This window comes from Ptychodera flava, chromosome 19, assembly GCF_041260155.1.
Source record: "Ptychodera flava strain L36383 chromosome 19, AS_Pfla_20210202, whole genome shotgun sequence".
NCBI lineage: Eukaryota > Metazoa > Hemichordata > Enteropneusta > Ptychoderidae > Ptychodera > Ptychodera flava.
In genome coordinates this window covers 37587800-37610256 of record NC_091946.1, presented here as the reverse complement: position 1 = coordinate 37610256, position 22457 = coordinate 37587800, and the positions used below count along the sequence as shown (strand labels likewise).

Below are 22457 nucleotides of genomic sequence, written 5' to 3'. Positions count from 1 at the left end.
TTTTGATAATGCCTGATTTTCTGTGTTCCATCATTTCTCGTTTTATGTTTAATTTAAACGAAGCATGATAAGGTAATAAATGATACAGTCACACAGATTTGAAGTCAATTTTTGATGTGAATGTACTGTCACTGACTCATGCCTGACTCGAAATAGTTAGTTCGCATTAGGGCCTCAGGATTACAACTGCAGAGACATGAGATGTCAAATACGATGTTAAATCTTTCGGAGGTTTAGTATGTCATAAGGTGAAACATTGACCAATTATGCCATAACAACATTTTAAATGTTCTGTATTGCACAGACAGCTCTGACATTGAATAAGAAGACCTTGAACAGTCATTGAACATTTGAGTTTTGACACCACTTTTCCATCAAGACAATAATCAGAAAAATGGTTATCCTAGTATTTGTGTACCGGTAATTGCCTGGTGAATGTTTAGAATAAAACTATGTGAAAAAATTAATTGCACCTAATGGAAATGCCAGTCTACCTGATGTATGATTATGAGTTGATTATTAGTATTAATGGAAAGATGGAGTTAAGCTATTAACTTTCGTTTATTTCTCTGTTTGATGGCTTTGATGAAATACTTCATCAGGCATTTGTGATCTTGCCTTTTTGCAATCATAGTAATAAGTTCATTCTTGATAGCATCAACCTTACCTAATGATTTGCCATAATTCTTCTAAATTTAAAATGTCAATCATCTTCACATCTGCTGTAGGATGAAGGGTCATTCAATTGAATATCAGTGGTTCTGTCACAACATTCAAGCGAAGAGTCAGAAATCAGACAAGGGCAAGACTTACACATTCAAGTTAGGGGCCGTGGACAAACGTAACTTCCATGTTCAGGGGAGGGGATTTGGCTGTATTTAGATTACCATGCGCAAAATCGCACTACATGTTTTTATGTCATAACATCTCGCTATACATTTTTATGCATCGAAAATTTATCACGTTATATTGTTTGGCTTGTACCAGGCCAGTATGACACTGGTACCAGTAAAATACATGTAATGTAACAATCATTTTGGATACACTGTTTCAATTCATTTCATTCTATTGGTTGAGTCATTGTCAAGTTGGCACTGTACAAAGATTGATATTAGAAAGGGAATTTGGTGGGAGCATGTTTGTGATTTCACAGCGACATTATTACCGATTGTAAGTCTGCTGATACAGCAATGAGGCTTGTTTGTTTTTTTCACTTCCAAACTTTCCTTCAGGAAGGAGGGGGCCGGGGTGGAGGCCAAATTCAATTAGTTGCATTTACCATGTACATGTTTTAATTATCCATGGCCCCTTACAACAGTGTTTTGAAATCTTTCTTAAAATGATAAGTCACATACATGTTCAGCATACAATAATGGAGATGACATGGCCAAGTTTTATCAGTGAGAATTAAATTTGATATGATAAAGTATGCATTAGATGCAGGATTATTTCAAATCCATTCTGTGATAATAGTCTTAAAATGAATATTTAAAGTATACATGCAAAACTCAGAAGGACCTCCAGAAGGACCACTGAGATATAAATTTTCTATTCTATCTGGAGAGGATTAATGTTAGACTAGTGTAGCTGTTTTTTTTTTCAAAGGCCTAACTAATTTCCTGTCAACATGGTGCTACAAACTGCATACAGACACTTATTCAATGTAGTTTAATGAAAGAAAACAAATGCTTCACAACTTCTCTCAGTACTTGACAAACTCAAACCTTCGATATACTAAGATTAATGTGTGATTAAACAGGTTAACCAATTTGTACTTGTTACTTTTTTACAAGGAATAGATTGGGAAATATGAGAGTGGAATAAACAGATAGTGAACGGTAAGTAAAGGAAATGAAAGGGAAGAGATGTCCTTCTCTATTATGTCCACATTAAGGCCAAAATTAAAGTCTCTTTTACAGAAGTGAATTGTGACTGTATCTGTGAAAGGCTAAAACCCTGCCTCACGACTGAAATCTCGAAATTCTCTCATAAAAGTCTGGTGAAGCACTATAATATCCCTTGCAGGCCGTACTTTTTAATTAGAATGTAACTGGATAATGCTTTCTCCACCATAGAGGTTGCAGTAGAACTGAAAATGCAATTAAATTGTAATTAGAGTTGAAGGTACAAGTATTGAGTTCATCGACTGATCAAACAAGAATCTACATTTACCATGGAAACATAACACCCGACAGGAACCTCAACTTCTTCTTGAATTTCACTTGAGTGAACTTACTGTCTTTGATAGCATTTGCTACAAGGAGATGAACACTTTTATCTTCTAGGCTTCTCACCTTTGTACATCAAAAATGCAGGTAAAAAAAATTGACTGTAAATCAATAATGTCTACAGCTCTCACGTAGGCTGTTCAAATATTGAGCTTCATCCACAATGCATTCTGGGTTTTTGATTCAGGAATAAAAAGGAAGCCTCAGTTTTATGTCGTTTAAGATACAAGCATTTTGTTTACTTTTTCATACACCATTTCTGCATTTGTTATTTAATACTAATTTTAATAGCAGATAAAACTTTGACAGTTTTTGCCCTAAAGAAACGAAAAGAAATCAGTCGTATTTGTAATTTTAATATTTAAAATATATTTTGTAGCGAACTAATTATAAACAAATGTATCAATTCCTGGTAACTTGTAACTGTTTTTAATCAAACTGTATCTATTCTTAGTTGATATATCTATTCTAAGACTAAAATCTACAATGTTGTCACTCCAATCATAGATACAGTAACCAATATATCAAGCCAACCTACTATTGTGAAATGATTTTGTATTCTGCTGCCTCATCGAAATGCCTTTTGATCTCATTTATTGTCCACACAACAAAGGAAGAAAAGTGCATGATTTTTATATTGTCGCCATTATTGCAATCACTGCAATTCAAGTTGACTGTGGCCTTAACATAATCAATGAAGTAACCATCGCAATTGCATTTAAATAACTAGATGGGACCATTATGGGCCTCTCTATTGTGATATTAGAGATGGTATGTAGATGTGTTTGGGTTACTGCAGCTTCACTTGGCAGAAGGTGAGACAAGCCAAGCAATGCATTTATGATGGTGGGTATATTGATGCCTGCAAATGGGTTGGAAAAATCGAGACTAGTGACATTGAAGATGAGAAATTTGCAAATATTCAGTAGTGTGGGCTTTTTGGATACCAACACTCTAATATACAATTTCCTTACAGGCATGTCAAGCAGGTGCCTCAAGCATTCAGGTCATCGAGTCTACAAGCATCCCTCAAAGTGCATGATAACAGTAGTTATTACAGTGATGTAATTTGTTGGTTTTTCATATTTCATAAAAATTATGATTCAACAATCAGAACACCTTATTTGTAATAAATAAACAAATAAACTGCTCTTTATTGACAAATATTAACAAAACAGCTTTTCGCTGTTATTTTATTAAAAATAACAAATAAACAAACACAAACATACACACAAACAAACAGACACAAATAAACAACAAGCCCGTGTACCCTGTGCTCAATCATCATTAAGTTCGGAAAAACTGTGAAAAGTTAGCTGAACTATGAAACTCCTTGAGAAGATCTGTGGTGAAGATCCATCAGGGACACAGAGGCTTACACCTGTCAAATATTTACAAAATTCTGATTAAAACAGTTCTTTCTGTTGGGCAATACTGGTTTGTTCCAGAACTGTTGTCAAGAATATCAGTGATTATGCCTCAACTGGCATGGGTATTTTGGATTTCCTTTAAGGTAGAATGCGCCAAACTTTTACAATTCTTTTCTGATCTACCACTTAAGGGGGCTCATTTTAAAGCTTGTGGAGTAAGAAATATTTTTGCCGTCTTTGTCTCTCGAAAATCAAAAATTATATTTTTCCTCATAGAGTAAACACAGGGATAGCGACCATTTTGAATTTCAAATGTCAGTTAATGTTAGTTAACTTGTCTCTCTAGTACCAAAACTTGCATGGTGACCCCCTATTTTTATTCCATATTTGGTAAGCATATGGGTAAAAGTTTCACTGAGGAAAGTTTGAGTAAAAGTTGAAGTCTTTCATTTTCAAGGCGCATACTACCTTAAAGGCAAATGAAAATGTTGGCTCAAAGCTGTATTAGGATGTAAAATGATCAATTATTGTGATCTAAGACTTTGTAAAAAGCTATGCTCAAAGAATAAAACTTGTTTGGCTTTTCTTACTTGTCTGCATACTGTATGCAGAGTTTATGACACATGGAATACTGCAGGATATCTGCTATGATTAAAATTACTTCTTATTCCGTATTCAATTTCCATTTCTCAAAAAATATTACCAACCTGCAGGTAGACATTAGGGTTTGTAAGTGTGTCTCATATTTCTCAAAGTTAATCTGTAATTTAGTCATTTTAAAAATCAACAATTTACGTAACCATTGCGACTTAATGCAAGAAAAAAGTACTGAACATTGGAGGGGGATCCATTTCTATTTAAGGAAATCATAATATCTCTAATCTACATCTCTCCAGTTGCTTGACTCTTTAGGAGTGGTTTCTGTCACCATGGTTACTTGTCAAGATAAACTGTGTCCATTATCTTATTTCCGTGTTTAGCGTAAATAGCTTAGCTCATCCATTACCTTCAGTGCTTCAAGTTATTTCTCCATTGCAATTTGTCTCTAAAAGCTCTGTGTCTTGGTAAAGAGTGCAGGATATCTGTAATGATTATGAGCAATTTCTGGGTTGTTTTCTGTTAACTGATACAGCTGAAGATGGTTGGGGCACTGCTGTTGCATTTGAAGACATTGTCTATTTTACATAGAAAAGGAAACTGAAACATTAAATAATACATCAATGTCTGAACATAAAATGCCAGACAGGTGGCTATAAGTATGTCCATAAGTATGTCCCCTGTGATGAGAAGATGTTACCCCTAGGATACTACAGCCTTACATTACATAGGTCAAATATTCGACAGTTGGGATCAACTTTGGAGATTACTGTTGAGATTGTTATAAGGACACACGGTTCAAGTAAAATGTCAAAGTTGTACAAGCTAGGGAAGGATTATTATCTTCAATTAAAGGATGTGCTGGTCAGCTGGATCCCATGTATACCCTTCAGGACATTTCTGCAAGCAAAGTTATTCAACAGCTCTAAAATTCCAAAATTTTACATCTCAACTTTCAGTACAAGTTGATCAAAGTGTAACTACAAACATGGTAGTTTTAGGTACAATTTTGTCATATTCACAGGACGATAGGAGCTTATATATTAGGTGGAAAATCCAGTGTCTATATGTACACAATGCGTGTACTATGTAATATGAACATGTATGTTAATACATGTCATGGATTGCAGAGCTTCAATTCTTCAAAGGAAAGTGCAAGTCCTAAAAATGTGCAAGTGAGGTATAAAAAATGTGAAAATGGTAAAGAACGTGTTGCTCAATTACTGCTGGCTTAGCTGGCTATTCAAAGTTCACCTGCTTGTACATGTACCGGTATAACCCAGGTTCTGTTACATATACAGACCAATATGCGAGACTGAATTGGCTTGATATAGACACAGCTTATAGCTTGTAAATCGAATGTGATCAAAATGTGAGCACAGCACCAACTGACACTGTCTTTCAAAATGCCTCTCAAAGTTTACCTGTTTAAAACCGTTACCCTGCTGAGGATCATTAAAAATGTATTTGTTCAAAAATTGTCGGTAACCCTGAAAAGCCAAGAGGGACAAAGAGACAGTGGTAGAGCTACAATTAAATGCAAATCCTTTCAAGACAGAAACCTTCCTGCAAACTTCAGGTAATATCTTTCATTTAAAAAGTAACATTAGCAATTGAAATGGATGATAATGTGATAATGTTTGCATCAGTCTTCCAGTGTCTAGGGAGTCTGTACATATGAAAGATATCTCCACAGATTATGAGTTTATTCATCAGTGTTTAAGTACATCTACCAATTTAGATCTAATGTGCTCCCAGGCGCAATCTATTACAATTAAGCTGATCTTGGAGGTTGTTTTCTTTCCGGGAAAACACTGCCTGAGTTGCTTTTAATTGACCGTGTATTACACGTGTCATTAATGCTGGCAATTTCCTTTCATGTAATCATATGTCATCTCTGTGCTCATTTGTGTTATTTACGGTTTGTAAAGTTATGACACTGCAGTAACTTGCAATTTGTCTGGCGCCGTTCAATGTATAAATTCTGTTTTAAGTTTGTGTATGAAACGCACTGCTCTGAGTTGATTCACATGGCACAGAGGAGAAAGAATACAAAAACCAGTGAGAAAATATGAAAATATATTAACCTTTGAATCCAGCCTTCCAGACTTCCGAAAAACAAATCAAACTACATCCAGGAAAAAATCCATGGTGCCTTTTATGGATTACAGGAACAGTTTTGCAATTTGCCTGGGAGACAAATTGATTGCATTGACTAAATGCAGAATTTGTGGAGATTATTTTTCTTTGAAAATAATAATTCTGTTTGTATTCTATAATCTCAAAAGGAACCATTGACAATCCTATTTCTGACTTAATATTGACAAAGTTAGTGATGGGAAAATTTACAGGACTCTGGATTGAAAGGATCAGGTAATTTGGCTGTTACTTCTTGAGCATCTTTAGTCTACAGTTGGAAATTCTGTACTTATGAGATAACAGGGCTTTCAGCACCATCCACAGCATGTTGCATCTCAATTCACTGGATAAATTGAATAGAGGCGCATGGACAATTGAATTGCCCAGTGATCTCACACCTGCAGCAAGACTCAACTCTTTACCTCACGCCCAATTGCACTTTTTAATTAATTCATTGAAAGGGTGAAATTTGTCGCAAAAGAGCGCACTTCCTCAAATGGAAAATCATGTCACTAACCACAGACACGTATGTTCAGGAAATGACAGCGTTGCAATCTCTGGAGAGATCCTTAATCCCTGATAACCTTCCCAACAGAACAAGACATTACAGTGGATAATCTGACCTTTCTTCCCCATGCTTTTCCATCATCCAATTCACTAGAGCATGGAATGACCGGAATATACAAATTCCACCAACTGACTAAGAACAGATTACAATGGACAAAACCTTTCCTGTCTCATTCATCTTGTCTTTATCGTGTGACATTGTGTCTGGTGAGCTGAGTATTCCCTTGTAATTACTACTTCTGATTGTTCTGTTGTCAAAATCATGAAAATTTACAAATGGTTGATTCCAAACATTCAGTCACGGTTCTAGGTCTTAACTAAGTCATAGAAGGCAAATTATTGCAATCCACTTCAACTATAGTGTGATATACAAACCTGGTTTTCGTGGCATCATTGCTTTGATTCTTAACTTTAAGGATGATGCCTCCATTCTTAAGGTGGAGCTGCATGTTGCCAACACAGTTTTTTCAAAGGAATGTTTCTTATCTAAGATGACAAGAAAACCCCCTCATACCATATACCGGGTATTTTCAAGAAGCAGAGAATCTAAAGTCTACTATGGTAGCAGTAGTTTACTTGAAGGATGAAGGGGATGTATATTTTGGGTAAAAAACCTCAATTTTGGTATTAATGATAAAAATTAATTTCAGTCAAAAACTTTATTCTTTTTTCCAAAATGTAATACTTCACTTGAAAGAAGAGTATATGTAGAAAAAAACATTTATTTCGTTTTGCATTATCTATCCTCATTTTAAAATGGCATGGGTTGAACGACTGACACTCAAAAAACATGACTAAAAACATGATAAGCAAAATTAAAATGCCCCTTATTCAAAGTGTAAGACCTTTATTGCCAAACAAAACAGTTGTTTTGTTATAGGGTATTTAAAGAGCACAGTGTGAAAATTTCAGAAATTTGAAATTTGTGGAGTTAAGTTCTTTGGAAATCTTGAAATAGGGAGAAAAAGAGAAGCCAGGTGATTGGGTGATTTGCATACATTTGCATAAATTAACACTTCTTTATCACGTAACTTACGACTGCTTAACAAGCTAAAAGGTGAACCCAACCAATATTTCAATCTTGGATTAATATTTGCTAAAATGTGATTTTGAGCAAAATATTTTGTGTTTGGTGCAGCACCCCCTTAACTTTAAGGTGTTTAGAAATAAAATTTGCCAGTGATTTGGAGGCAGTAGTCTACTTCCAGGTTGCAATTACCACAGTTAGGAAGAGAATGTGTTTCCAAATAAGAAATCGGTGCAGGTAAAAGCAGAAAGTGATTATAAATATAGTGAGCTATACCGGTACTGTATAATGAATGTATCAAAGTCCTGTAATAGTTTGAACATTTGATCAAAAATGACAAGATTAGAATGATGTCGTTCTGTTCATAGAATGGCTAGTGGCAGTTTTATAGAAAATGCAGGTTTCCCAGAAATACACTGATGTTGTACTCTATTATCTTATCATGTATCAACAAGGTGTCAAATTTTTGAAAATAATAGAGTGATATTTTCTCCTAATAGCTCAATACCAAAGTGAAACACACCAAATGGAACATCGCCATGAAATGACTGCATATGTTTTACGCCTGTTGATAATCAGTTGCTGCTGTGACTAGCAAGACAGCTGAGCCATATGAACACAATTATTATAATACTTGGGGGGGGGGGGGGGGTAATACCGTAATAAAATAAAATTGCACCATACCATATTTAAGGATTACACGAGGCAAATAATATATTCAGTATATTTACGTATATGGATGTATGCGTAACATATATCTCTGTATATATGTTGATATATATAACATATATCTAAGCAGCACATGAGTATACTCAATGCAGATCTGTGTACGCTGTACTTGTGCATTTTATTTGTACACATGTACATTACATGTTATACTTTAATGTACAGGTATGTGTACATACATGTATTGTCATATGTCAAGCATTTTGCCTGGCGTTGTAAAAACGTATGTCAAGGCAATACAGTTCAGTTTTATTACATACATCAGCTTAATGGTCTAATCTGCATTTTTATTTTTAATGTGTTGATATGTATTCTCTCAGTGAATTAGCCAAGAATGATCAATTTACCCATAAACTTTGTTCAGTGCAATCATTTACATTTTACTTAATCCCTCAATGTCCATTGCCATTGCTAAAACCAACCATATGACGACATGATAGAGATGTCCATTAGGTGTAGTCGCCTGAACATTTTGTTACCAAATGTATTGTGGCACCAGAGCACAAAAGCCTCCAGCTGAATGTATGTATATATGTACTATGTCAATATATACCTGTAAAATACCTCGATCCTGTGTGCCATACCAGTTATGTTGTGGTTTGTGAATGGCATTTTAAAATTAGTGAATTACATGTATCAACGACCATTTTCCAAAATGGTCGTTGTACACTATCTTTGGAAACACCGCATGATGACTGTTGAAAAAGTTGCAATTTTTTCTCAAATAATCAACAAATTATCAACCATAAGTAGCCAGAGAAGGGGTGAGTTCATAGAGCTGGTAGGTGTGTACCCTGTAATATGCTTCAGAAAATCTTTGGTGAGAAAATAATTGGCATAAACTAAAGTAAAATGCCCTGTAAGTTAATCTGGAAATTAACCGTCTTTCATTTTAAGAATGATGAATTTAATCATAAAATGTAGTGTGCTGAACTGTTAGTTGTGAAATATTGGCTGAAACCCCAAAATACCACATCAGTATGTTCAGCTGTGGATTTTCTGTACGGCAAAATGTGAAATGAAATTCATCTCAAAGTCAGTATTGTGAAAACTGTTCTCAGGCAGTTGAATTCAATCTAGTTCTTTGTAAAAAGCCATGAGCTAAGTTTTATGAAAATCACAAGAGAAGAATGAAGTTTTCTCGCCATTTTCAGAGTCAATGCTCTTAGTCGAGACATTGTTTTGAGTCTTGAGAAAAAGAGATTTTATCAGAGCTTGTTGTATGCTGATCTTTTCATGAGTTCCCTTTAACCCATTGAGTGCTTTCATTTTCCCACCAGAATTTTACTGCCATATTTTACCATTTTTATGAATTTTTCTGAAATTTTCTGATAATTTTGAACCAAATGGACATCATATTTCATAAGCTACAGTTTTTTATCAAAATGTTGGCAAATTTCTGAGAAAAATTGACAAGGGTTTATTTTATAAAGGCGACAAAAATTGATGTTGGCGCTCAAAGGGTTATAACTTTGGTTATCACAGTTACTGGTTGTATTCAGCCCCTTCTTTTTTGATGTGAGTTCACAATAATGTAGTGTACATAATTAACAGAACAATCGACCCTCAGCAAATAATTCCCATGAAAAGTGACGTATTGCCACAAGCTGGTCATCAGAATCTTTTTTTCACTTCATGGTGTGTTCAGAGTGGGAATTTAAATGAGGCAAAAGTAATTTAAATGGAGAAAAGTTACTGAAAGCTTGCTTATCAAGACACCATCAATAGTTTTATCTTCAGGTGGAAATAGGCAGTTCGTCTCTGGATCACTGTTAGGTGCCCTGAAACACTTGGGGCTACTCTTACAAGGCCATAGTAATAAAATAAGACAGACGGTATTCTCAGACTGGTAGTCTGAACTAATGATCACATGAATTGCAGAATAATAACGCAGACATGTACCGGTATAAGCACGATGCAGTGTTCTACATTTGCTTGCTTTCACATACAGCTCAGTGCTTAGTAATTGTAGGCATGTTTTTACACACTGATGATTCCATAATATGCACTTATTGCTATACCCCAAGTAAGTACAAATTTTGGAAGCAACACCTCAAAATATTTTATCAGATCTGCTTTTGAAGAATAAATGAAGACGACTGTTGTCATGATGTTCAAAGCTTAAAATCTGTTCCCTGACACTTTTAAACTGAAATATAGACATACTGGTAGGTTATTACTTTTTGTGAAAGAGCATCTATAAATTGTCTATAGAATTCTTGCTTCTATCAGATTCGTTAGCTTTAATTATGCTCTTATAATCCTGTAGATAGATGTTAATGTTTTTCATAAATAATAACACCTCAGTAAGTAGTATTATGAAAGTCTGCAGGTCAATAATTGTTGTAAAATCTATTCATGCATCTCTTCTCATTCCTCCTCCTTTTTCCTTTACTCTCCTCTCACTGAAATCAAAATCTAGTTTTAGCATGAGAAGCAACAGTACATTGGCGCCACCGTTGTAAATGTACATGACAAAGGCATATTAGAAATGGTTGGTATAAGCGCTAATACTTAGTCGCCAAGAATTACTTGCACCACCAGGTTTACCATACCTCACTGAAAAGGAGTTTCGTCATCAATCTTTCAAATCATATTTCTCATTTGACTGCGGCAACATAAGCATGAGATAAAAACCATTTGATAGTTTCAGCAGCCAGCAGTCTAGCAAGAAGATTGTGCATATGAAGTATTAATCATTTATGGCAAATAATATTCCATTAAGGTCTGTAACCTGACTGCAAAAATACATGGTGTAATATTTCTGAGTCGACTGCAGCGACATGAGTATAAGATAAAAACCATTTGATAGATTTCAGCAGCTATATATCCTAGCTAGCAGTCTGGCAAGAAGATTGTGCATATGAAGTATTAATCATTTATGACAAATAATATTCCATGTCAAAGTCTGTAACCTGACTACAAAAATACATGGTATAATATCGTATTGTGTCAAGTAAATACATGCAGTGACAGATTTAAATTATACATTTAATCAAAGCTTTCTATAATTGTAACTGTAATGTTTAATACTATAAAAAAAACGTCAATTCTGCATGACTGTTAGACTTTTTTCGTGACGTACAAATTCACTAACACATGACTGTTCTGGTAATGCTTGGTGCCAATCATGGCCCTATTGCATTGTTGAATTTTTCTGATCATAATTTGATATGGGGATAAAGTTGATACGATGAAAAAAACATGAAAAATACATGAGAAAGCATCTTCAGTGCCATTGGAAAGCAAAGAACATTATTCAAAGCAGTTTGTCAATGTTTAAGCTGTAGATCACAGAACTCCTAATACAACTACGGTATGTGGGATCCATTTACCTGTGACAAGTAAACAAACAAAAGTATCTCACAAATTATCAAAAATATACCATAAATATACCTTGGGAAGTACATTAGCACTTTAATTGCAATTTGTCATACTCCATACAAGCTCAGAAGCTCAGTGTATTATTATACAAACAATAGAGACTAGTGAAAGTTAGCAAATTTGTAATATAAAGATCACATGATTTTTTTCCACCTCCATGACTAAGAATAATGCAGCATAAAACAGTAGTATCATCATATATGGTTAACTCATTAAAATATTAATTAACAGGAAGTCATTTTAAACCAGTCATGAATTTACCATGGTGAGGATTAAAGTATTACTAGATTAAATTCCAGCCTTGGTCACTGTGCAAAGGGTGCACCACATAAATCAGTTGCCATGTATTTCTAGGAGTCAGGAAATGAAATTTCCCGGTCTGTATGGTTTTCAAGATGAGGAAATTAGCAATGTTAAATGGGCAACTGCCTTTAGGTATGATGTCTCAAATCAAATACTTAATGAAATGGTCTGTGTGTTATTACCAGCCATTCTGCCCAATTTGTTTTATAGAATTCAATCGGATTTACAGATTTGTCTCCACTATGATCTGTCCATGGTACAGAGATCCCACACTTGGAACAACAGCAAAAGTTTGCTTTGAGCTCTTTACAGTATAACAATCGACACCAATTTAAAATTTGTCGATAGGTACCATATATTTGGCATGAATATCAACTAAGGCACTGCTTGATCCATATCATTTTGGTTTTGATGTTGAAGTACAAACTTTTGTACATAGAAATGGTAATGTATATTGTTCACCTGTAGCTTACTAATTGATTCACTTCCTGCATTTATATCATATTCAGTAAAATCCTTCAGGGCCTATATTATGTCAGAAGATTTTCTAGCCTTTTTTTAGCTCACATTTGGTTTTACCAATGTGAGGCTATCGTATAGGCTGAAGTCGATGGCGTCTGTATGTATGTGTGTATGTATGTATGTATGTATGTATGTATGTACGTACAGTATGTCCGTCAACATCAAAAACATGCAACCGCTGCACGTTTCAGCTTGGTATTTGGTGTGTGGATGCATCCTGGACTATAGATGGGATTTTGTTCAAATGAAGTCTGCATTGCCAAAATTATGCAAATGAGCTTACAAAATGTGAAAATGGTTAAGAATTAATAACTCAAGAACCGCTTTTTTGATTGCTTTGAAAATTTGTGTGCAAGTACCTTAGGTGAACCTTATACAGTTTTATGAATATTGTGAAGATATCCTTAATTTTGTATTTTTGCTGAATTTTTTGTGATTTTTCTCATTTTCAGTAAAAATTCTTCTTCTCTGAAACCGCCAGCCCAATCGCTCTCAAATTTGGGTTGTCTCTTTGCAAGGGTGTTTGTCCTTTTCTAATTTGTTGAAATTATGACAAATTGGGAAAATTACTATTTTTAAGCAATTTTGTCATTTTTGGTCAAAAAATCTTAGACAGTATTTCCTTTTTAAAACCCTGGACAGACAGCTTTCATATCTGGTACACAGATGTACAGAGATGACAATAGTTAGATATGTGGAAATTGTCCTGAAATATAAAAAATTGTATTTTTAAGACAATATTGTCATTTTTGGTCAAGAAAACTTTATCTCAAAATTACTTGTTTGATAGCTTTGTAATTTGGTGTAAAGTCCCTTGTTTGATAGCTTTGTAATTTGGTATAAAGTCCCGAAAGATGTTATTAGATAAATTTTCTGCTCAAAGTGTTGGGAAACCCCAAAATTTGTATATTTTAGGTACTTTTCTCAGTTTGTGACCTTAAATGACCTACACCAACCCAGGATATGTTGTGAGACAATTTTGAAGGCTGTGAACATAATTTTGTCATATTTGGTACCAATTTGTAGGAAAATTTGATCCAGAAAACAAAGCTGAGGTGATTTTTTTCATTTTGGACCAATTTTTGCAACTTTTCTATGTAAGACATACAAGAACTGATGAGAAATTTGGATCCAGGATAATTCCAGATGTTGTAATCACCGCCCACAGTGGAAGGCATTTCACTATCTGTAACTAACTTAAGTGAACTTAAGTGCTGTTTACATTAGAATGATAACACTCATGGCATTAATTAAAAATCTCCAAGGTTGTAAATGTACTTTCTGTCATTTGGTCTTATGTTATACCAAGGGGTGGAACATTTGATATTCAGGAGGGGGTAGGGTCTAGAAGATCGATGATGCAGCATTACTTTTTTACCAGATCCCTTGCGCATTTTTGCTAACTCCCACCTTTTCTTTTTTTATCAAGCCTTCTCTGTTTTTTGTTATTGACATTTGCTTATGTATTTAGGATCTGCTTCTCCCATTGCTATAGAAGTTGATATGCATGTTCCTAAAGATGACCTCCAGTACCTAAGTTGGAAACCTTATTTGCTTTTGCTTTTGTCATTCTTGTTTTTTCTGGTTTAGATATTTCTTGAATGGACCAATTCAAACCGAATGTGAGCACATAGTGTCCTTGACGTATTTTTAAACATCCCTTCAAGATACTCCGGAAATTGGAAAGTTTATAGTAAATTTGATTCCGGGCAGTCATGAATTTATCATTGGATGGAATGTGTATGGCTGCTCAGAATTGGATTGCTTTCACTCATGGAAATTCAATAATAGTTGGAAAGTAAATCTATAAATCATGACACAAAAGATTTAACTCATATGGCATAGGAAATTCACACATGCTTCTTCAAGGCAATACTCTTACTCTGTCAAACATGAACTCAGTAAGGTGATTTCATCAGTTATTTTTTGTCTTTTTTTCTTCTGTTGAAATTGAGAATTGTAGATGTGATTTTGCTGATGAACTCTGTTCAATAATTGCTTGTTATAAAGGGAAGTCCGGCTTGTGGCACTGACACATTGAGTAACAAAAGATCTCCTAAATCACATGCCAACTCCATCTGTACCAATAGTAAACCTGAAGAATGATGGGATCTGTCCATCTAATGAAAGCAATATCCTTAACCGTAGTGTACCTTACTGAAACATATATAGCCAGGAAAATTGAGAATTATATTGTAACACACTTCACCATGAACCCATGCCTTCCATTCATTATACAGCTCCATTTTTGTCAATATTACCGTACATCGAAAGTTGAAATGTGACTCCATTGATGGAGACTGGCATCTTAACTCTATACAACTCTGTGTTGCACAGAATTGCTTGGTACCAATGCACTGGTAGCATTGGATGCAATAAAATGTAATGCATGTAAGGACAATTGATTCTTACTGCTACTTGGCAGAGTTATGATCCACTGTCAGAAATGAACCTGGAACACAACTTCCTCTCTGCTTTGTTAAATCACATGGTATTACATGAAATCGCATGCACAAAACATCACATACACTTTATACATGTGGTAAGTAATTTACTTTCAGGAAATATTATTCAAAAGAATAAGAGCTAGTTTTTATCAATTCATCTGGAAATGATCACTGTCCAGCAGCTCATGCAGCAACAAATTTCTACTTTGACTGGAACATAGAGATCAGTGAACAATCCATGCTTTTTATGTTTGAGTTTTTTCCCATTTTGCTAATCTTCAACCAAATGGTTTGTTGAGTAGGTTACATTGCAGGCAGATCTTCTTGTGGCATTTCATGCCTCATTGTATTTTACTGGTGTATATTCAGCCAGCATGCTCATTTAGAAATTAGAGCAACTGAGCAGAATACCTCGTAATCTGAAGAGCGAACCTGTTCTCCCTGCATACACAAGCTTCAATGACACTCTCCCAGTACATTGACATTTCAGTTTCTTTGAGGAGCTCATTTCGTCATTCAGAAAACCTCATTTTTCAGCCAGTAAAGGCAATCATTACCTTGGTGAAAGGAAGTGGTTGTCTGAAGAGGGTACACTCCAATAGATTTTTTTTCTGTAAACAACACCAGCACCGTCATATGATTCAGTGGTTGAGTTCAGATATACTTACCGGTATTACAGTAGCTGTTCTACTCCTCTACTCAAAGAGTCTACAGTGCCAAGACATACAGCACACTGACTGTTTGCAACATTTCACCAATTTTTCTAAATTTTTCTGTACTCTTTTTGCAAAATTTTGACCAAATGGGGACATCACATGTCATCAGTTACAGTTTTTTATCAAATTTTGGCAAAAACCTGAAAAAAATTGACTGGGGTATATTTTATAAAGGCAACAAAAATTGACTTTGCACTCAAAGGGTTAACGTCCACAACCAAAGATGTAATTGATGTAAAAGAGTACATTTAAAATGTTTTTTTAAAGTACAAACGTAGGAAAACCTTGGACTCTAGTATTAAGATACATATCCACATCTACTGTTGAAACTATTTTAAGTAATTGATGTTTAGAAATTTCGAGTTGTAGTCGATCAATTTAAAATAAGCATAGGGTTATTATTTTGGTCACATTATCAGAGAAGCATATGTCCTTTTGGTGTATAAAATGATAAAAAACAATGGCTGTCAACAGTGACTTTGTAATTATAGCTGCACTTTATCTTTCATCAATAAGAGTGATATTGGAATTGGAAAGCAAATGTGGATGGCAGAATGAATTCTTATTCATGTTGTATATATTCCAACCACCAATATGTGGCTGAAATGATACTTAAAGCTGCATTGTCTTTTTTTGTAACATGTGTTATTATACATTGTATTTCAATGCCAACATTTAATATATGACCCTCACATTATGGGCGAATAGATGATTTGATAGATGGAGGAGATACAGTGCAATGGATTCACAGAATAGTAACAGCTGTGACTCCTTGATGGGCTGACATCAGGAAGATGTACGTGTATGCCCAGGGCCCAATTCCCAGTAAAACTGGCATTTTTAAAACCCAAAATGCAATTCTATGTATGATTATAAAATAGGTGTAACATATACACATTCACAGAGGTTGTATGTGTGCATCTCACTTATCAGATGACCTGTGAAATTAAATGGAAATATTGACCAAACTTCCCATTATACTGGACCTTCTACTTCCAACTTCCAGCGTTCACAATTATACCCGATTTTGAGCATATGGACAAAAAAGTTTGATATCGATTGGAACGATACTATTCTACCTGGTCCAAAAACAAGGCCCATACCACAACATTTTTCCATGCAGTACACCTGCTTGGTCTAGAACACATCCATTCTTCCCAGCTTAGTTTGCAAGAGTGCCAGGAATGAACATTGCATCGATTGGCTATCAAAATTCAAAGCCATTTCTCGAAGATGTCATAAGATTTTTGTTGATTCGGCAAAATCCATGCCAATTGAAGGGTCAGATATTAATATTGACCACTGGTGATTAAAATACAGTGCCAATATTGCATTATGGAGAGGTCAGATATTAATATTGACCACTGGCGATTAAAATGCAGTGCCAATATTGCATTATGGAGAGGTCAGATATTAATATTGACCACTGGCGATTAAAATGCAGTGCCAATATTGCATTATGGAGAGGTCAGATATTAATATTGACCACTGGCAATTAAAATACAGTGCCAATATTGCATTATAGAGGAACCTAGCTGGCTTGGCAGTATTCACAATTTCTCACTATCAGCACATTAATATTGGCTAATGCATTCCTGTGAAAGAAGTATGTCATCATCCAGAATACATTATCAACAGCAAATGTTACTTTAATTGCCCTATCAGAGCTTTGAGTGAAATTATTGAACAAGACATAGAGTCATAATTTGTAAAGCAGCGTTTACAAACAGTTTGACTTTTAACTGTTACCATAGCCTAACTACAAATTACAGGACATTGCATTTCCCATCAGGTAATCTTGCCAATCCAATGCTTTCAAGGATCAATTTTAAAAGCCTTCAGGTAAATCGTTTTTGACATGGTATCTATCTATACGGTGTGGGCAATGTCTTTATGAGAAGATGTTTATCAAAGTGTTGTTCTGAGATTTCAACTTTGTTACATTTTGCGATGTGATTAGGATGAACCAAAGATAAAGACAAAAAATAAAATTGCTTATTCTATACTCTATAGAGAGCATCCAGGAGGCTTCTGCTCTTAATGATTTTTTTAATTTTTTTATTTTTGATCATCACAAAAGTAGCCACCATTGGGTTCCATTACCTCATCACAGTATTAATAAATTTTCTGTGACAAAGCATTTTATAGTGTCAAAAAAAATCAGGGGAAACTTGCTGATCAGATATAATTCTCTCACAGACTCTAACCGAAAAATATTTTGCCAGTTGTCTCATTAACTACAATGCCACTATTACACAGAAGAAATCAAATGAAAACCTCTTATTTTGATTTGGCTTTTTATTCCAAGTTGTATAACATGATATTAGCTGGCTGTCACGTGTCCAAACTCTAGTCTTATCAACTCAGATCAATATTGAAAATGTTGCCATATCTATACAAGGAAATAGTAATTACATCTGTTTCAAGTCTGATACTACTTTTAACATGTTTATGAGATGAAAAAATTGAAAGACAAATTACATTTTTTTAACCCTTTCAACAATCTCACTGTTGGCATTCCAGCAGCTCTCCACCTCGTTCAGTTTAGTTATCCATTAGAATTATTCTATGATGTATTCCTCCTCTACATGACATCCTAAGACAAAGTGTGTTTGTGAATTATTTTAATCTAACATGTGAGACAGTGTTTAAGAAATATTTCTCAAAATGAAATCACAGGCAAATATTTGGAGAAAAATCTGTGAAATCAAAGAGCCAGCAAATATTTACAAAAAGGTTATTAGAGGCATGATTTGTGCATTTTACAGAAACCGACTGCCATACAATCCTACCATAATGATTTAACCTCATATAGCTTTAAAAGTTGTTGTATATGGATATGATACAATTGTTGCTTCTGTTCCAACTAGAACAAAAACTATTTGACTCAATCGTATAATTGCCACATTTCCTGGCTGCTTTTACTATTGGTAAATCGTTACACATCTAACCGAGTGCTTTACCATGTTTGTTTTAGATAAACGGTTGCACATTAAAAGCGTTCATTGTGAATTCTCAGAACAGAGCTGTTTATAACTGCCATGATGAACAAATGCTTACTCTAATCAATGCAAATGGGTAATGTGTACTCTTCCATGTCAGTGTTTAATACAGTGTTGACTCCTGAGTTAAGGATGGTTTCATTGTTTGCCAGTGGGGAGGGAGGGAGGGAGAGAGGGAGAGGGAGAGAGGGAGAGAGAGAGAGAGAGCTGTGATCCTACTATACGACTATTGCTTTGTAAGTCATCCAAACCATCAAATGTGAAACAGAATTTCTGGAGCATCATTTTCATGTTATTCAAGTCTTGTTTGCCTGTTCAGATTGAAAAGCAGCTCTCCAGGGTGCCTCACTGGACGGTACAATTTAAATCCAGACTCATGAGTTAGTCATCAGCTCAAGGGATGCAGTCATGCTGGAGATTGTGAATCGATCACCCCTTCCTGTGGCAAATCTGCCTTTTCCTGTCATTTATCATTCTTAGCTTTCAAAGATCAGCAATTGCCTTAAACTACCATACTGTAATATGATTGGCAGATGTTCATTCTGACAAAACCCCATGGTGTTTTGTAAATAATTGGGACAAGTGCCACAATAGACCAGACTGAGTGTAATTTGGATTTTTGCATGTATGCAAATTAAAGTATACTTTCAATCTGGTCAGCAAGGTTCACAACATTAGGTTTGTTATATGTTTCTTCATATTCCAACTTTGGATAATACCAAGGATTTTTGCAGTCACAGATGAACCACATATTCATTCCATAAATTCTATCTCATGGTAATTTACAGTATAAATCATAATTGCTTTCTATAAATTTCGATCATGTTGCTTTCTATAAATTCTGTAGAAGTACAATCTTGCCTAGTGCTATGGTGAACTTATCCTCAACTGCTAATATTTTACCCAGAATTCAGAAGGAACACTAAGGTTTGTTTACAGTTCGTAGGGTTATATTATTGTTACCATGATTTCATATGGAATACCTATATATAAAGATACAAAGTTCCATCAGAATGCTGCGGAGTTTAATAATACAATCTTCGGCCTTTAGACCGTATGTATTTAACATGTAGGCACATAGCAACATTCACAGAATTTCACTTCTCTCAGTCAAAGCATAGCTGTAACGGTATTTACCCATGGTAATCCATTGGTATAACAATGTGCAGTTTCCTTTCATCTTCTGCTGATCTCCCGCAATGTCACTTTACTGTCAGTGATGGAAAAGCCCTGTGAATTATCCTGTACAATCTGACTTCTAGAATGGAAAGATTTTGATATTCTGCAGTTTCAACCTTTTCAGTGAGAAAAATGCTATGGTTATGTATCTTATCATTGTGTTTAGACTTTTAGCTCCTATTAGAGGCCTCCCTTATTACCATACATATATAAAGGTGGGGAGTTGTATGGATCGTTCACGTATGTCTGTCGGTCTGTCATTCTGTCCTTTGCAAAAGGTTGTGAACTGCTGGATTTGTCACCGTAATATTGATGTGACAATCTGTCATGGTTTGAAATTTGCATTAGTACATTTTTGACAATTTTTCCACATTTCTCTTAAAACAGCTTCTGTTGGAAAATCTGCTCTGAGGCATATATCAGATAGCTTTGAATTTTGCTATGCAAGCTCCCAAGGACGGTCTCATTCAAATGTGTTCAAATGGTAATGTAGTTTGCACATGTTAAATTTTGGAACAAATTTTTTAATATTTGGTCAAAACATATGCAAAAATGCTCATCCAATAGCTTTTGGATTTGAGGTAATTCCTAGGTATGATGACAATCAGATTTTTTCAAATAAAGATCAAGACGGCTATATTAAGATTATTCAAATGATGATAATATTTGCATATGTAAATTTAGGGACAGAGACATGATTTCCTTTGTAAATGCATTTTGGAATTCAATTTTCTTTAAAAAGCAGTTGAGTAGAAAATACCGGAAAATGTGAGACTGTATATTTATTGGCATCAATAAATGATTTTTTTCACTTGCTGTAGGTATAAAATACGTAGTGTAGCTCTGCTCTGTATACTTTTAACTCTGTCATTGCTGACGTCAATTTTTTTCTTTCAGTCTCAATGGTAAACACCAATTTAACAATTACCACAACGCCTGTCAATCAAAATGTATTTCTTCCTGTGTGTAGACTTCTAATATTGTAGTATGCATTCACCCTGCGACACTTATCAGGCAATATTCAATTACTTCTGAATAGAAAACCAACTTACAGGTATTTATAGAAGTGCAAATAAAACGCATACACTCAATATTTCCTATTTAGCTTCATATTGCGTGGGCGTTAATTGAATTAGTTATGTGTGTTAAAAACATCCCAATGGTGTACAATACAATGACGGTATATAATGGTTGTTTTGTAGTGCTACACTTGCTAGGTGTAGCCTCTATAAAAGATTCTGTTTTGAAAATTTAGGTCTTAAAACTTAAGTAAACAAAATTGCCTTGCCCAAAAAGTGATTAATTAATTAATCTACTTATTTATTTATTTATTTATTAATTATTCATTTACTTATTTATTTAATAATGTGTATTTATTTCATAATGTGTATTTATTTCATGAGATTGACATACATGTAAGTCAGTAATTCATACTCTATTGATGGGCCATAAGACAAAGCTATATTATGACTTTAATTCATGGAATTGATAAAAGTTTTTCTGACAAGTGGTATAAAACCTAAGGATCTGATAATACCTGTGAAATGATTTGTAATCTTTCTAAGTTTACCAACATGTGAAAAGAAGCCATTAGTAGTTTAGTTCGACAATATTGTACATTTCATTATTGTTCTGATACGTGTAAGAAAATGTAGTTCAGTATTTGTAAATGGTTTTCCTTTTTGCCAGTGTTCGATTTCACCAAGCTGGGTTGTTTGTTTGTGCTTTGGTTTCAACGATGTAGACGGTCAGACACATTCCATCTTTGTATAGACTGATTATTGATCAGAGAAAAGAACTTATTCTGTAAACTTTTGTTACATTACATATTGTGATAGGGATGACTTTTCAATATTTGATTTACCAAGTCGCTTGTGAAGACAGATGTAACGCTTGAAATCTGATCATGATGAGATGTAGAAAATAGAACAAAATTGACCAGAGAATCTTTCCAGTCAAATGTTTGGCATTTTAGGAAACAGGTTTTTATTTAACCAAAGCACACAAGGTGGGCTTCTAAATATAAAACATTTTCTAAATTTAGAGCCATTAGGGTAGTACTGTGGCCGTAAGGTTCAGTATAGTACTCACGAATACAGTCTCCAATGAGTGGGAAGTGAAATTTGAGCTGTAGGCAGGGATTATTTGAATGTCTGTACGGAACACAAAGTGAACTTAAATGAGCAGAATAAAGAGACAGCCGTGCAGTTCATGGAATTATTCACCAGTGAAGATTATTCATGAGAGGAG

At 34.7% G+C, this 22457-nt stretch overlaps 1 protein-coding gene across 1 annotated transcript in view; it reads left to right on the top strand.

The window, feature by feature from the left end:
* The window catches only part of LOC139119453 (cAMP-dependent protein kinase catalytic subunit PRKX-like), a 203719-nt gene that overhangs the window by 129536 nt on the left and 51726 nt on the right, over window positions 1–22457 (top strand). The window lies entirely within an intron of this gene.